The sequence below is a fragment of the Salmo salar genome, chromosome ssa13 (genome assembly GCF_905237065.1).
Source record: "Salmo salar chromosome ssa13, Ssal_v3.1, whole genome shotgun sequence".
NCBI lineage: Eukaryota > Metazoa > Chordata > Actinopteri > Salmoniformes > Salmonidae > Salmo > Salmo salar.
Window position 1 is genome coordinate 103,425,267 of NC_059454.1, and position 17,746 is coordinate 103,443,012.

Genomic DNA, 17,746 nt, shown 5'->3' on the forward strand with positions numbered 1-17,746 from the left:
ACCAGCTCTGTCAGGAGGAATGGGCCAAAATTCACCCAACTTATTATGGGAAGTTTGTGGAAGGCTACCCAAAATGTTTGACCCAAGTTAAACAATTTAAAGGCAATGCTACCAAATACTAATTGAGTGCATGTACATTTCTGACCCACTGGGAATGTGATGAAAGAAATAAAAGCTTAAATAAATCATTCTACTATTATTCTGACATTTCACATTCTTAAAATAAAGTGGTGATCCTAACTGACCTAAAACAGGGAATTTTTACTAGGATTAAATGTCAGGAATTGTGAAAAACTGAGTTTAAATGTATTTGATTAAGGTGTATGTAAACTTACGACCTCAACTGTAGGTATTTATAGTTGTCCACAGAACCGTCCAGAGTAGTGATGCTAGTCGGGCGGGTGCAAGCAGCGATCGGTTGAAGAGCATGCATTTAGTTTTACTTGTATTTAAGAGCAGTTGAAGGCCACGGAAGGAGAGTTGTATGGTATTGAAGCTTATTTGGAGGGCCAGGTGTATACAGAAAGGTGTCGTCTGCGTAGAGGTGGATCAAAGAATCACCCGCAGCAAGAGCGACATCACTGATATAAACAGAGAAAAGAGTTGGCCTGAGAATTGAACCCTGTGGCATCCCCATAGAGACTGCCAGGGGTCCGGACAACGGGCCCTCCGATTTGACACATTGAACTCTGAGAGGTAGTTAGTGAACCAGTCGAGGCAGTCATTAGAGAAACCACGGCTGTTGAGTCTGCCGATAAGAATGTGGTGATTGACAGAGTCGAAAGCCTTGGCCAGGTCGATGAAGACGGCTGCACACTATTGTCTTTTATCAATGGCGGTTATGTTATTTACGACCTTGAGGGTGGCTGAGGTGCACCCATGACCAGCTCGGAAGCCAGATTGCATAGCGGAGAAGGTACGGTGGGATTCAAAATGGTCGGTGGTTGGTTTGTTCACTTGGCTTTCGAAGACTTAAGAAAGGCAGGGCAGGATGGATATAGGTCTGTAACAATTTGGGTCAAGAGTGTCTCCCCCTTTGAAGAGAAAATGACCGCAGCCGCTTTCCAATCTTTAGGAATATCAGATGATATACAAGTGAGGTTGAACAGACTAGTAATAGGGGTTGCAACAACAGCGGCGGATCATTTTAGAAAGAGAGGGTCCAGATTGTCTAGCCCAGCTGATATGTAGGGATCCAGATTTTGCAGCTCTTTCCGAAACTCAGCTGTCTGGATTTGGGTGAAGGAGAAGGGGGGGGGCTTGGGCCAGTTGCTGCTGGGGGTGCAGAGCTGTTGGTTGGGGTAGCCAGGTGGAAAGTGTGGCCAGCTGTAGAGAAATGCTTATTGAAATTCTCAATTATCATAGATTGATCAGTGGTGACCGTGTTTCCTAGTCTCAGTGCAGTGGGCAGCTGGGAGGAGGTACTCTTATTCTCCATGGACTTCAGTGTCCCAAAACCTTTTGGAATTCGTGCTGCAGGATGCAAATTTCTGTTTGAAAAAGCTAGCCTTTGCTTTCCTACCTGACTGTGTGTGTATTGGTTCCTGACTTCCCTGAAAAGATGCATATCGTGGGGACTATTCGAAGCTAGTGCAGTACACCACAGGGTGTTTTTGTGCTGGTCAAGGGCAGTCAAGTCTGGAGTGAACCAAGGACTATATCTGTTCTTAGTTCTACATTTTTTGAAAGGGGCATGCTTATTTAAGATGGTGAGGAAAGCACTTTTAACCTCAGGGGGCAGCATTTGGAATTTTGGATGAAAAGTGTGCCCAAAGTAAACTGCCTGCTACTCAGGTTCAGAAGCTAGGATATGCATATAATTGGTATATGTGGATAGAAAACACTCTGAAGTTTCCAAAACTGTTAACATAACATCTGTGAGTATAACAGTACTGATATGGCAGGCAAAAACCTGAGGAAAATCCATCCAGCAAGTACTATTATTTTGAAATGGCTGTTTTTCCATTGAAAGCCTATCCACCATACAAAGACTTAGGACCCAGTTCGTGATCTCTATGGCTTCCACAGCATGTGGCCAGTCTTTAGGCATTGTTTCAGGCTTTTACTCTGAAAAATGAGGGAGAAACACAACTTTCAATGAGAGGACAGTGGAAATTTCCAGACATGAGTCCTGCGCGTAACCGGGACCGCGCCTTTCTTGTTTCTCCTTTTCTATTGATGAAGTTATTGTCCGGTTGAAATATGATCGATTATTTATGACAAAAACAAGCTGAGGATTGATTTTAAACATCGTTTGACATGTTTCTAAGAATTCTTATGGTACTTTTTAGATTTTTTTGTCTGTCTGTTGTTAATACTGAACAGAAACGCACCAACAAAACTGAGGTTTTTGGACATAGTCGAACAAAACGAACATTTGTGTAACATGGAGTCTTCGGAGTGCAACCATAAGAAGATCGAAGGTAAGTGATACATTTTATCGCAATTTCTGGTTTTTAGTTAGTCCTCTTCTTGGCTGCTAACTGTTTGTAATGATTTGTCTTCTGGGCGCTGTTCTCAGATAATCGCATGGTTTGCTTTCGCCGTAAAGCCTTTTTGAAATCTGGTTGGATTAACAAGAAGTTCATCTTTAAACCGATGTATAACACTTGTATGTTTCATGAATTTTTATAACGAGTATTTCTGTTTTTGAATTTGGCGCTCTGCAATTTCACTGGATGTTGGCCAAGTGGGACGCTAGAGAGGTTAAAGAACCACCAGGCATCCTCTACTGACGGGATGAGGTCAATATCCTTCCAGGATACCTGGGCCAGGTCAATTAGAAAGGCCTGCTCGCAGAAATGTTTTAGGCAGCGCTTGACAGTCATAGTGGTGGTCGTTTGACCGTGGACCGCTAACGGACGCAGGCAATGAGGCAGTGATCGCTTAGATCCTGGTTGAAAACAGCAGAGGTGTATTTAGAAAGGCAGCAGGTAGCCTAGTGGGGCGGCAGGTAGCCTTGTGGTTACAGAGGTGGACTAGTAATCGAAAGGTTGCAAGATCGAAGCCCCGAGCTGACAAGGTAAAAATCTGTCGGCCTGCCCCTGAACAAGGCAGTTAACCCACTGTTCCTAGGCCGTCATTGTAAATAAGAATTTGTTGTTAACTGACTTGCCTAATTAAATAAAAGGTTACATTTTTAAAAATGTAATAAAAATTTAGAACGCAAGTTGGTTAGGATGATATCTATGAGGGTGTCCATGTTTACGGATTTTGGGTTGTACTTGTTAGGTCCCTTGATAATTTGTGTGAGATTGAGGGCATCTAGCTAAGGTCGTAGGACGGCCGGGGTGTTAAGCATATCCCAATCCCAACAGTTCTAACTCTGACAATAGATGGGGGGCAATCAACATATGGTGTCTAGGGGAGGGTCTATAACAAGCGGTAACAGTGAGGGACTTATTTCTGGAGAGATGGATCCTTAAAAAGTATAAACTCGAACTGTTTGGGCATAGACCTGGATTGTATGACAGAACTCTGCAGGCTCTCTCTACAGTAGATTACAATTCCACCCCCTTTAGCAGTTCTGTCTTGACGGAAAATGTTGTAATTGGGGATGGACATTTCAGAATTTTTGGTGGCCTTCCTAAGCCAGGATTCAGACACGGCATCAGGGTTGGCGGAGTGTGCTAAATCAGTGAATAAAGTAAACTTTGGGAGGAGGCTTCTGATGTTAACATGCACGTTGACTCCCATTTCTGAGTGTAAACATTCGATTCCAATAGGAATCAACTCTTAAGATTCAGTATTTCTGGAATGGAGGAGACTGACAAGTAGATGAAATTCCGAGAACACCAACATCTTTCTTAGTGAGTGAGTGAGTGAGTGAGTGAGTGAGTGAGTCACAGTATAGGCAAGTCAGCCCCCAGGCAGACAGTCAGAACCGTGCACTAGGCCTATCTAACCGGCAATCAAAAAGTGTGTCTGGCAAATGGAATGCTGCATCTCACAAATTCTTGGCTTGCAAAGTCTCACAACCTCAGTAAACCGGGGCCTGTCATCAATGACTAGGATAATAAGATGAGTGAGATGCATCACTTAGCCCTCACAGTATCTGTGCATGTGCACAGGTTCGATTCACGCTGTTCAGTGTGGTAGCCAGGGCACCAAGACAGCGGAGAAGTTGACACTCTTAGTTGTTGAGGAATTGATCTACTACGCTGTTCACTTAAAAAAAAAAAAATATCTACAAAAACATAAATCCCTTCAGAAAAGGATTTATCTTAATGTTAAGGAGCCCAATTTGGTTAAAATGTTCACACCCCATTACTGATATCAGCTTCCTGTTCTGAATGGTACACTACTAGGCCTACTCATATTACGGCCAGTCACCCGAACAGACATGGCTGACATTCATAACATTCACCGGATCATTTACTCACACACACCCTGACTTCTGACAGCAAGTGAAGTCAGCAACTTGCTGCACATACTTCACTTAACTCGCTGAGTCGTCTGACTAAAAAGACTGAAGCTGCATAGCAACAAGCACAAAAACCCTCCCAATTTTAAACCCATACTGACACACACACAGTAGGTGTCCTCCATCCACCGGTTACCAATGTAGTAGGAGGTTATCAGCTTACTGTTTTCAATACATTATGAAAATAAAATCACTATCAACCTTTACGGGATCTAGCACTGTGCAGCTACTGATAAAATCTGATACGATGACAGCATCAGGCCCAGTGCTTTACGTTTCACCACTGGCTGGGTCATCTGCATACAGTACTAACCCCAGCCATCACACAGCTCCCCACTATTACATACAGTACTAACCCCAGCCATCACACAGCTCCCCACTATTACATACAGTACTAACCCCAGCCATCACACAGCTCCCCACTATTACATACAGTACTAACCCCAGCCATCACACAGCTCCCCACTATTACATACAGTACTAACCCCAGCCATCACACAGCTCCCCACTATTACATACAGTACTAACCCCAGCCATCACACAGCTCCTCTCCCCACTATTACATACAGTACTAACCCCAGCCATCACACAGCTCCCCACTATTACATACAGTACTAACCCCAGCCATCACACAGCTCCTCCCCACTATTACATACAGTACTAACCCCAGCCATCACACAGCTCCTCTCCCCACTATTACATACAGTACTAACCCCAGCCATCACACAGCTCCTCTCCCCACTATTACATACAGTACTAACCCCAGCCATCACACAGCTCCCTCCCCACTATTACATACAGTACTAACCCCAGCCATCACACAGCTCCTCCCCACTATTACATACAGTACTAACCCCAGCCATCACACAGCTCCTCTCCCCACTATTACATACAGTACTAACCCCAGCCATCACACAGCTCCCCACTATTACATACAGTACTAACCCCAGCCATCACACAGCTCCCCAGTATTACATACAGTACTAACCCCAGCCATCACACAGCTCCTCTCCCCACTATTACATACAGTACTAACCCCAGCCATCACACAGCTCCTCTCCCCACTATTACATACAGTACTAACCCCAGCCATCACACTGCTCCCTCCCCACTATTACATACAGTACTAACCCCAGCCATCACACAGCTCCCCCACTATTACATACAGTACTAACCCCAGCCATCACACAGCTCCCCACTATTACATACAGTACTAACCCTAGCCATCACACAGCTCCCCACTATTACATACAGTACTAACCCCAGCCATCACACAGCTCCCCACTATTACATACAGTACTAACCCCAGCCATCACACAGCTCCCCAGTATTACATACAGTACTAACCCCAGCCATCACACAGCTCCTCTCCCCACTATTACATACAGTACTAACCCCAGCCATCACACAGCTCCCCCACTATTACATACAGTACTAACCCCAGCCATCACACAGCTCCCCCACTATTACATACAGTACTAACCCCAGCCATCACACAGCTCCCCACTATTACATACAGTACTAACCCCAGCCATCACAGCTCCTCTCTCCCCACTATTACATACAGTACTAACCCCAGCCATCACACAGCTCCCCCACTATTACATACAGTACTAACCCCAGCCATCACACAGCTCCCCCACTATTACATACAGTACTAACCCCAGCCATCACACAGCTCCCCACTATTACATACAGTACTAACCCCAGCCATCACACAGCTCCCCACTATTACATACAGTACTAACCCCAGCCATCACACAGCTCCCCCACTATTACATACAGTACTAACCCCAGCCATCACACAGCTCCCCACTATTACATACAGTACTAACCCCAGCCATCACACCGCTCCCCACTATTACATACAGTACTAACCCCAGCCATCACACAGCTCCCCACTATTACATACAGTACTAACCCCAGCCATCACACCGCTCCCCACTATTACATACAGTACTAACCCCAGCCATCACACAGCTCCCCACTATTACATACAGTACTAACCCCAGCCATCACACCGCTCCCCACTATTACATACAGTACTAACCCCAGCCATCACACCGCTCCCCACTATTACATACAGTACTAACCCCAGCCATCACACAGCTCCCCACTATTACATACAGTACTAACCCCAGCCATCACACAGCTCCCCACTATTACATACAGTACTAACCCCAGCCATCACACAGCTCCCCACTATTACATACAGTACTAACCCCAGCCATCACACAGCTCCCCACTATTACATACAGTACTAACCCCAGCCATCACACAGCTCCCCACTATTACATACAGTACTAACCCCAGCCATCACACAGCTCCCCCACTATTACATACAGTACTAACCCCAGCCATCACACAGCTCCCCACTATTACATACAGTACTAACCCCAGCCATCACACAGCTCCCCACTATTACATACAGTACTAACCCCAGCCATCACACAGCTCCCCACTATTACATACAGTACTAACCCCAGCCATCACACCGCTCCCCCACTATTACATACAGTACTAACCCCAGCCATCACACAGCTCCCCACTATTACATACAGTACTAACCCCAGCCATCACACAGCTCCCCACTATTACATACAGTACTAACCCCAGCCATCACACAGCTCCCCACTATTACATACAGTACTAACCCCAGCCATCACAGCTCCTCTCTCCCCACTATTACATACAGTACTAACCCCAGCCATCACACAGCTCCCCACTATTACATACAGTACTAACCCCAGCCATCACACAGCTCTCCTTTCCACACTATTACTCAACAACTGGTGCACAGCTGAAGTGTGCAGGGGTGTAGCGTTGACTGTGGTCACTATGGAAACAGACCACATTACCATGGAAACTAGGATAGCCTTTTACACCATTATGTAATAGTAGAGCAGCCCATCACAATACACCAGGTCTACTCCATATGTTATTAACACCTTCCACACTTGTTGTGAACTGGGAGTTGAAATCTATTTAATCATTGGGACTAGTAGTAGTAGTAGTAGTAGTAGTAGTAGGGTACCACAGGTTGCCATATCAACGTTTAAGTCCAAATAGGCCATATGTTCTACTTCTAACTAATCAATTTGTTACAAATGTACTCTCATGGATGCAACAGCACCATTTGGAACCTGAGAACCTTCTGATGGAATCAAAGGAATGATTCAATCTGGGCCACATTCCAACATGAAATCCCTGGGGGAAACTAGCCAAAAGACATTAGTATTGATTACAGTAAAACAGTTCTGGAGATATTCTGCAACAGTCCAGATGCGGTCCATAACTTATTCCATTCTCCAAGGCTCAGGCCTGCATCCTGCCATGTGGCAATGATTAAAGCATAGAAAGAGAGACATAGAGAAGGGGAGATAGAGATAAGGGGAAACAGAAAGAGAGAACACCAGGAGAGATCGATGGTAGTTTTAAGCTCTCCATCTCTACAGGTGGGCTTGGTAACAGGGAGGGTTGTTTTCAGCTCTACAGCTGGGCTTGGTAACAGGGAGGGTAGTTTTCAGCTCTAGGATGGGCTTGGTAACAGGGAGAGCTGTTTCCAGCTCTAGGATGGGCTTAGTAACAGGGAGCGCTGTTTCCAGCTCTAGGATGGGCTTGGTAACAGGGAGGGTTGTTTCCAGCTCTAGGATGGGCTTGGTAACAGGGAGGGCTGTTTCCAGCTCTAGGATGGGCTTGGTAACAGGGAGGGCTGTTTCCAGCTCTAGGATGGGCTTGGTAACAGGGAGGGGAGGGGTCCATTACAATGAGATGAACGTATGTGTTGTTGACTAGATCTCCAGTAATAATAGATAACTTAACGAAACAGCAAAGTATTTCAGTTAGCTTTTCAGCTCATTTCAGCTAACTCATTCATGTTATGTATACCCACTGGGACATAGTTGGCATGGCTGACTACGCATATATTTAATATTGCTACGCTGCGTTCGATCAGAACAGGAAGTTCTGTTGAAAAGGCCTTTATATCAATTCTAGTTCATATCCTAGGTCAAAAAAAGAGACAAAACAAGGATAAAGACTACTTGAGTTAGCTCCAAAAATATGCCAGTCAAGTCATATTTAGTGAATGGATTTTGCCATGAGAAGAAACAGATACTTGGTTTCACCCCCCCCCCCTCCCTCCCTTCCCCCCTCTTGAGTGTGTGCCACCCTCTCACATCATGGGAAGTGCACTTAGGCATTCAGCCTAAGTCAGTCTCATTTTAACTCTGCAGTGAATGCCTGTCAAAGCTGGAATCTATAATACTCCTTCCATGGGATGTAGGAAAGCACTGCTGCCTGTGCCTCAGACAACTAACTACTACTATTGTATCTGGACTGCGGACAGAAGAATGCATTAGAGATACTCTTGTTGCTCATTTAAATGTAATGTTATGAGCAGTATTCCTGTGTTTGATTCTGTGTGTGTATGGCAAAATCTAGTAAGCTGAAAGCATCCAATAATGCACAAAATTGAACTGCACATTACCGCAAACATCTTGCTTGCTTTTTGACTTCTTAGAAACCTCGTAACAAGTTTTGATTGAATACGACTCCAAGTGACGTTATTTAACCAGAATTCATGAAAAATGACATATTTCTAATCCACTGTGCCCTGATAATAAAACTCTGATATAAAACACCATTTCTCAGGGGCTTGAAATCAACTCTTAGGACTAGTTAGACGCCATTTCATGTCATTGGAGTTAGAAGTCCACATACCAACATTGATTTGTTTTGGACAGATGATAATGCTTAGATGAACCCCCATCAGCCTGCCATAAAGCGCCCTCAGCCTGCCATAAAGCGCCCTCAGCCTGGTCTGAACCAATATGTTCAACAGGTGGATTGTCCTTGTCCTGGGCCTTGGGGATTACATGACTGTTAGCTGGAAGAGGACGAGCAACATTTCTCCTAATACATTACCTTGCGTTTCCACTGGAAAAATCGGTCATTTTTAAATGGAAAGAGGCGAGGTGAGGAGTCTATGATCGTTTTGCGACGTGATTTGTTAGTACAAAGTAGTATCTAGTGACAACATACTGTTTGAGTGCTTCACCATAGAAGGAGAAAGGAACTTAAAAATCTTGTCCTTTCCAACTTTGCTTGATTCAGATTGGCCCAGTAGTGTGAAAAGGGTACTAGCGTCTTGAAACAGGACTTGATGCTGGCTGCTACAGCACATGAGAGTAGTGCCTGGATTACACAGATGGCAGTGTTATCATTATGCAAGACTGACGTGCGTCCCAAATGGCACCCTATTCACAATGTACTAGTGCACTACTTTGGAACAGGGACCATAGGTGCACTGATTATGTAAGGAATAGGTTGCCATTTGGGATACAGCCTCAGCAGGAGGTGACTGTTTAGCGGCTGTGAATATGGCCCCAAATCATCGTCATAATAATGTATTCTTCAAATGTAATCCATAGAGGTCCTTTGAGGGACAGAAGGATATTTTACATTTGCACACAAAAGGATTATTGAGAAATAATGAACTGAAGTCACACTGGATAAGAGTGTTTTGTAAATGATGAAATGTTAATGCAGGCTAAATGTTGTGACTCTTGGGCCTTACTAAGGCCTCCTCATAACTACGGTCGTAGTAACGTCTAAAGCCGACACTGTTGCCATGGAAATGTTGTTTTCTGAGGCAGAGTGTTGTGTTGAGGGGACAGGGGTTTGGGAGGGTGGGTCCTCAAGGCTTTATCTGGGTGTGGGAGATCACTGTCTCACAACAGTACTGAGAAGACACCCTGCTTAGGGAGTTTGAGGAGATTAGTTTGAGCAAGGTGAGGCACAGAACTTCTCATTTTGACCACATTATTGATGCAAGATGATTTGTAGATCAGCGATTCTGCGCAGCCTGAATGCAATGTAGACCCGCACACCGTCTTACATAGCTCTAGTATCATCTGCGATACCGAGTCTACGTATGTGCTAGTGACAACTATAGAAAAAAACTAGGCAAAGCAGTGGTCTAGTGACAAAGCTCCAGGATATTAGTGCCACTGGGCTGGTTCGTGACATTTTCCTGGTAACATTGTCAATATTAACCTAGGTAGTCAAATCAATTTTTACAACTTCCACAGAAAACATTGTTTCTTATGTCTAACACAATATACACTATGCAGTGCACTGACAAATCTGGCATGTTACACACCCGAAACAGTGCCAAACACTTACACTCTGAGAAAGGAAGGAAAGAGAGTGAGATTTATTTATTTTTTAAATGAGGAACACATTTTCATCATCTGCACTGGGGTCAAGGGTGTGGGTGGGTCTAGTAGGCCTAAAACTAACACAGACCTCAAAAACGTGTTAGTGTGTGTGTGTGTGGTACTGCTAGCTTCACTCCAATGGGTGTTCCTCTCATTCCACCAGAATAACGAAATCCAGGGAGTTACCCCTCCACAGTTATCTCTACAGGGCTTCTAGCCTAGTCCCGCTCTGCTAATCCTCACAGAGGGAAAGAGAGAGGGGTGGGGGAGGGGAATTAGGTTACAGCCCACTGACTGACTGGAAAATGTACAGTATCTACAGCTAGTAGACTAGAGAAGAAACATCTTAATGGAATCTGCTCTGCTCTCCAATGTTGTCCTACAAAATCAACATATATGACAGCCAGAGATTATTACACACTCTAACAAAACGCTTTCCAGCAGACAATGAAAACACGTGTTTCTTCCACAGCCATCAATGTTCATCCTCTGAACGACCCTTAACGCTCTTATCAAGGCTTTCACTGAGTGGACATGGGATGATATAGATAATGTACAGAGAAGGACTAGGAATTCATCAAGCTATTTTTCATAGAACTTCCTTATCTTTTGGCTTGTTGAAGATGTGTTCTGGATTGGCATCATTAGGAAAGAGAGTATTCCAACAGTCTCTTGGGAGATTGGAAGATTCCTCAAATAGACAATGAAATGGTGGGATGTTCAAATGTAATACTTCATTATTTTTACTAGAGTACACAAGGAAAACTACATGCATGAAGTTATACATGGTTGAGTAAGGCCTACAATAGCAACACACACACTAGTATAGTTCAGTGACTAACTATTATCAGAGACTATTTCTTCATTTCCTGTCCCATTCAGGCCTACAGCACGCAAAGTAAGCTACCAGTCACTAGAGGGACAAACAAACACATGTCCTAATAACATTGCATAATAGATAATACTGCACCCTATATTGTTATGATAGATACATAACAGTAAACATGCACTAAGTCAACCTAAACTCAGCTTCCTATCTTCCAGGCTGTGCAAAATACACAAAACAACAGCCTACTAAAATGTGGCCTTGGAGCCTCACTTCTGCGTTTGAAGGAGACTGGTGGGTGGGGGGACCAAGTAATACATGGTGTTTTTGTTGTTTTTACGAACCTTCGAAGGCCAACAAAACGATGTACTGTATGATACTAGTGCTACAGTTTAATAAAACATGAGATCATATGTCGCACACGCTGCTCTGCAGAGTCCACTGGCGACGCGCAGTCAATAATGGAAACATTATAGGTTTCTACATATTGTACAAAGAGAAACGACATTACCGTTTAAATAATTTACATGGTATCGCGCTGGCCGGATCTTACTACTACGAAACGACATTATCCGTTTTAACTTACCCTCGTTTAGTTGAAATATGATTGAAAAGACAGCACCTTCTCGTAGAAAGCGAGCGTACTATTTTCAGTATTTTTATCCGCTACCCTGCTGCTTTGAAAGAGGTCTGCTTGTAGTTCCTGCGACGCTCCGCCCAACAACGCCCTCTCACTTGGGTGCGGCAAAGCGGTGAATGCTGGTGCGCACCATTGGTTGTGCTCAAAATCCATTGCGGCACATGAAAGCAACGACGAACCTGGTTGGAGGTTGTTCTGAGAGAGTACGATTAGACTAACCCAGGATAAACCGGGCTATGGCCCGTCACATCACCGGGCAAAGTGGTGAGGGAGGAGAACTGGCTCTAATCGAGCATCACCGGGCCATAATGTCAACAAAATAGTATGATGAATCGTTTAGAAACATAAATTATTAATTTTAAAATAGCCTAGGGCCTAAACCTATGTACAATTTTCAAAGTAGTTTTCCTTAAGAAGATTCTGATTCTGAAGGCAGGTAAAGTGATACATGCATTTTGAGCAAACATTTTTGCACGTGAAAACACTGAATCCTTACTAATAACTCCACGTGCTTGACATATGTCACTTGTTTTCAGCCGACTTCAACGTCTGCTTTGAAGGGGGCACCCGGGAGGCAACCCGGTTTCAAGACGAAGGCGATCAGCGTTAACCCGGTTAAACCGGGGCATGCACGGGGTATTAATCGAATTCCATCACTTATGTGAACGTATGGAGCCCATGATGAAACCAAACATCCCCAGTCGTGGAAAAATAACCCAATTGTCATATCTGAGTCAAAGTAAAGATACCTTAATAGAGAATTACTCAAGTAAAAGTCACCCAGTAAAATACTACTTGAGTAAAAGTCTAAAAGTATTTGGTTTTAAATATACCTAAGTATCAAAATTAAATTAAATTGCAAAAATATTTATTTATTTATTTTATTTATTTATTTTTATTAATTTAACCTTAATTTAACTAGGCAAGTCAGTTAAGAACAAATTCTTATTTTCAATGACGGCCTAGGAACAGTGGGTTAACTGCCTTGTTCAGGGGCAGAACGACAGAAAGGCAAAAGGCCTCCTGCGGGGACAGGGCCTGGAATAAAAAAAACACAAAAAAACAATATAAATATAGGAGAGAGACAACACAACACTACATAAAGAGAGAACTAAGACAACAACATAGCAAGGCAGCAACACATGACAACATAGCATGGTAGCAACACAACATAACAACAACATGGTAGCAACACAAAACATGGTGCAAACATTATTGGGCACAGACAACAGCACAAAGGACAAGAAGGTAGAGACAACATTACATCACACAAAGCAGCCACAACTGTCAGTAAGACCGTCCATGATTGAGTCTTGAATGAAGAGATTGAGATAAAACTGTCCAGTTTGAGTATTTTTTGCAGCTCGTTCCAGTCGCTAGCTGCAGCGAACTGAAAAGAGGAGCGACCCAGGGATGTGTGTGCTTTAGGGCCCTTTAACAGAATGTGACTGGCAGAACGGGTGTTGTATGTGGAGGATGAGGGCTGCAGTAGATATCTCAGATAGGGGGGAGTGAGGCCTAAGAGGGTTTTATAAATAAGCATCAACCAGTGGGTCTTGCGACAGGTATACAGAGATGACCAGTTTACAGAGGAGTATAGAGTGCAGTGATGTGTCCTATAAGGAGCATTGATGGCAAATCTGATGGCCGAATGGTAAAGAACATCTAGCCACTCAAGAGCACCCTTACCTGCCGATCTATAAATGATGTCTCCGTAATCTAGCATGGGTAGGATGGTCATCTGCATCAGGGTTAGTTTGGCAGCTGGGGTGAAAGAGGAGCGATCACGATAGAGGAAACCAAGTCTAGATTTAACTTTAGCCTGCAGCTTTGATATGTGCTGAGAGAAGGACAGTGCACTGTCTAACCATACTCCCGAGTACTTGTATGAGGTGACTACTTCAAGCTCTAAACCCTCAGAGGTAGTAAAAACACCTGTGGGAAGAGGGGCATTCTTCTTACCCAACCACATGGCCTTTGTTTTGGAGGTGTTCATAACAAGGTTAAGGGTGAAGAAAGCTTGTTGGACACTAAGACAGCTTTGTTGTAGAGCATTTAACACAAAACACGGGGAGGGGCCAGCTGAGTATAAGACTGCATATAAATGTATCATCTGCATATAAATGGATGAGATAGCTTCCTACTGTCTGAGCTATGTTGTTGATTCAAATTGAAAAGAGCGTGGGGCCTAGGATCGAGCCTTGGGGTACTCCCTTGGTGACAGGCAGTGGCTGAGACAGCAGATTTTCTGACTTTATACACTGCACTCTTTGAGAGAGGTAGTTAGCAAACCAGTCCAAAGACCCCTCAGAGACACCAATACTCCTTAGCCGGCCCACAAGAATGGAATGTTCTACCGTATCAAAAGCTTTGGCCAAGTCAATAAAAATAGCAGCACAATATTGCTTAGAATCAAGGGCAATGGTCACATCATTCAGGACCTTTAAGGTTGCAGTGACACATCCATAACCTGAGCGGAAACCAGATTGCATACCCGAGAGAATACTATAGACATCAAGAAAGCCAGTCAGTTGATTATTGACAAGTTTTTCCAACACCTTTGATAAACAGGGCAAAATAGAAATAGGCCTATAACAATTAGGATCAGCTTGATCTCCTCCAATAAATAAAGGATGAACCGTGGCTGCCTTCCAAGCAATGGGAACCTCCCCAGAAAGGAGAGACAGGTTAAAATGGTTGGAGATAGGCTTGGCGATGATAGGGGCAGCAACCTTAAAGAAGAAAGGGTCTAAACCATCTGACCCAGATGTTTTTGGGGGTCAAGTTTAAGGAGCTCCTTTAGCACCTCGGACTCAGTGACTGCCTGCAGGGAGAAACTTTGTAGCGGGGCAGGCGAAAAAGAGGGAGACGCATCGAGGATAGTCGCATTAGAAGGGGTGGGAGATGAGGAAATGTTGGACGGGCAAGAAGGCATGGCTGAGTCAAATAGTAATCCTGACTTAATGAAGTGGTGGTTAAAGAGCTCAGCCATGTGCTTCTTGTCAGTAACAACCACATCATCAACATTAAGGGACATGGGCAGCTGTGAGGAGGAGGGTTTATTCTCCTGGTCTTTAACTGTTTTCCAGAACATCTTGGGGTTAGACCCACAGAGAGAGAACTGCTCCTTAAAAGTAACTAACTTTGGCCTTCCGGATAGCCTGTGTGCATTTATTTCTCATTTGCCTGAACGAGAGCCAGTCAGCCTGAGTATGTGTGTGCTGAGCCTTCTCCAAATGCAATTCTTGAGGTGGACTAACTCTGCAAGATCACTGTCGAAAAAGGGGCTGAACCTGTTTTTAATTCTCATTTTCTTTATGGGGGAGTGTTTGTTAACAATACCACTGAAAATATTTTTTTAAAAGGTCCAAGCGTCTTTGACAGAGGGATCAAGCTGATTCTATACCATGTTACAGAGGCCAGTTCATAAAGGAAGGCTTTCTCATTAAAGTTTTTTAGCAAGCGTCTATGACAAATCATGACAGGTCGTTTCACTGAGCAGCCATTATGAATATAGGCTGTAAAACAGTGATCACTAAGGTCATTACAGAAAACACCAGACTGATACCTATCAGGATTATCTGTGAGGATAACATCGAGGAGAGTAGCCTTTTCTGGGTGTTTGGAGTCATACCTTGTGGGATTGGTAATAATCTGAGAAAGATTTAGGGAGTCCCATTGCTTTAGGACTTTGTCAGGTGGTTCAAGCATGTCCCAGTTTAGGTCACCTAGCAGGACAAATTCAGACTTAATGTAAGGGGCCAGGAGAGAGCTTAGGGCAGGTAGGGTACAGGTCGGTGCTGATGGAGGACGATAGCACCCAGCAACAGTCAACAAAGAGCTATTTGAAAGTGTAATACTTAAAACCAGCAAATCAAATTGTTTGGGGACAGACTTGGTGGAGACAACCGATCTGTCTTGCCGAAAAAGGTTATAACAAGAAAGGTTAACATCAGTATTCAAAACACTCTTCCTTAACCACGTCTCAGTAATGACCAACACATCTGGATTGGAGCTGTGATCCCACACTTTCAATTGATCCATTTTAGGTAATAAACTTCTAGTGTTAACATGTAGAAAACCCAGGCTTTTACGAGAGCAGAAATCAGTGAAGAAGATATCAGAGCACAAGACAGAATTGGGTCTAGCAACAGTAGATGGGCCAGGGTGTACATGCACATTTCCAGATATAATCAGCAGTAATACAATCAGGGCACGGCAGAGAACAGGGAGAGTTCTGCAGTGTTGATTTATGACATCTGACTGTGCATCAGATTGCAAAAAGATCATATTGTACAGCAATTTCATCAGGTAACATGAATACAAAGCCGGCGAGAGGTGGTTAGAATAGGATGGGAGGCCAGAAGTCTGTGTAACCAATAGAGAGTCAGAGTCCTGAGTGTGGGAACAAACATAGTGTGTCCCACGGTTGGGTAAAGAAAGTTCGTAGTCAACAAAGCATGCAGGAGTCATGAGGCAAATAGCAAAATAGCAAAATACACACAAAGAAAATAAAATATATAACGAGTTGGGGCTAGCCATTGTAAGTTCAGAGTCACTTGCCCCAACAGTCCGTGTGTGCTGTAGGCGAGAAAAAGCTCGGGAGAGAGGGGTGAGTGTGGTGGGGGTACCTGTACCAGACAGGGGAAGACAGGCCAGGGCAGACAGTGAACAGATCACCAGGTGGAATCCAAGCAGCAGTGCAGCAAGCAACGGGAGTAGGTGTCACACCCACTTGGGAGAAGCTTTTATTTCTGGAGGCAGATTTCTTGCAGAAAATGCCAGTGAATGGTCTTTGAACAGCAGGAGGGGGCTTCAGACGATGCTTCAAAGACTCCTGCCACTTGTTGGACCCAAAGACATCGACACATTTTACTTCACACCTTAATTCTAATTGAATTTGTATCTGGTCTGTTGTTCTAAGCCTGGGAGCCTTAACTCAGCATTCAGTCCCAATAAAATAAAATATATCATTGTAATGTACTTAATTTTAAAAATAAATCTAAAGTATTCTTGGCTTTCAAAACAGCATCAGAACAAACACTACTCACTCAGTTCCAGGTTGGATGTTGTCCTCAGGTCTCTGCTGTTTGTTTGCCCAGAGCACCCTCCGTATAGCTTGGAAAAAGTAATCTCTCCTGTTAATGTTGGTCAAAATTAGGTTGTAGGTTTGGAGTTTTGATCTGGAGCGAAGGCCATGCTGTGGAGGGTAGCATCCTGCATATGTACCTGCCGGAAAATCCTAGTTTATCTAACTCCAAATCTATCCTTTCGTAAAAAACATGTTGAAACATGTGAGAGCACACATGCAGCTGTGTCTCTCTCTCTGTATGATCAGGAATACATATACTTAAGTATAAAAAAATTAAGTAAATGTATAAATAATTAAGCAAACCAGGCTGCACCATTTTCTTGTTTTTTTTAATTTACGGATAGCCAGGGGCACACTTCAACACATTTCTTTAATTATTTGTTATTCTTATCTCTTACTTTTTGGGGGGGATTTTCTTAAAACTGCATTGTTGGTTAAGGGCTCATAAGTAAGCATGTCACTATAAGGTCTAGACCTGTTGTATTCGGCGCATGTGACAAATACAATTTGATTTGATTTGAAACATAATTTACAAATGAAGTAT

General features: G+C 43.7%; 1 protein-coding gene across 25 annotated transcripts in view; it reads right to left on the minus strand.

The window, feature by feature from the left end:
* Positions 1 to 12,229, minus strand: part of LOC106568455 (alpha-adducin) — a 51,487-nt gene extending 39,258 nt beyond the window's left edge. For all 25 annotated transcript variants that reach the window (XM_014138807.2, XM_014138805.2, XM_014138814.2 and 22 more), the window contains exon 1: positions 12,057 to 12,229. The gene's annotated coding sequence lies outside the window, so the exon portion shown is untranslated. The remainder of the gene's footprint in view (positions 1 to 12,056) is intronic.
* Between the last annotated feature and the right edge of the window lie 5,517 nt (positions 12,230 to 17,746).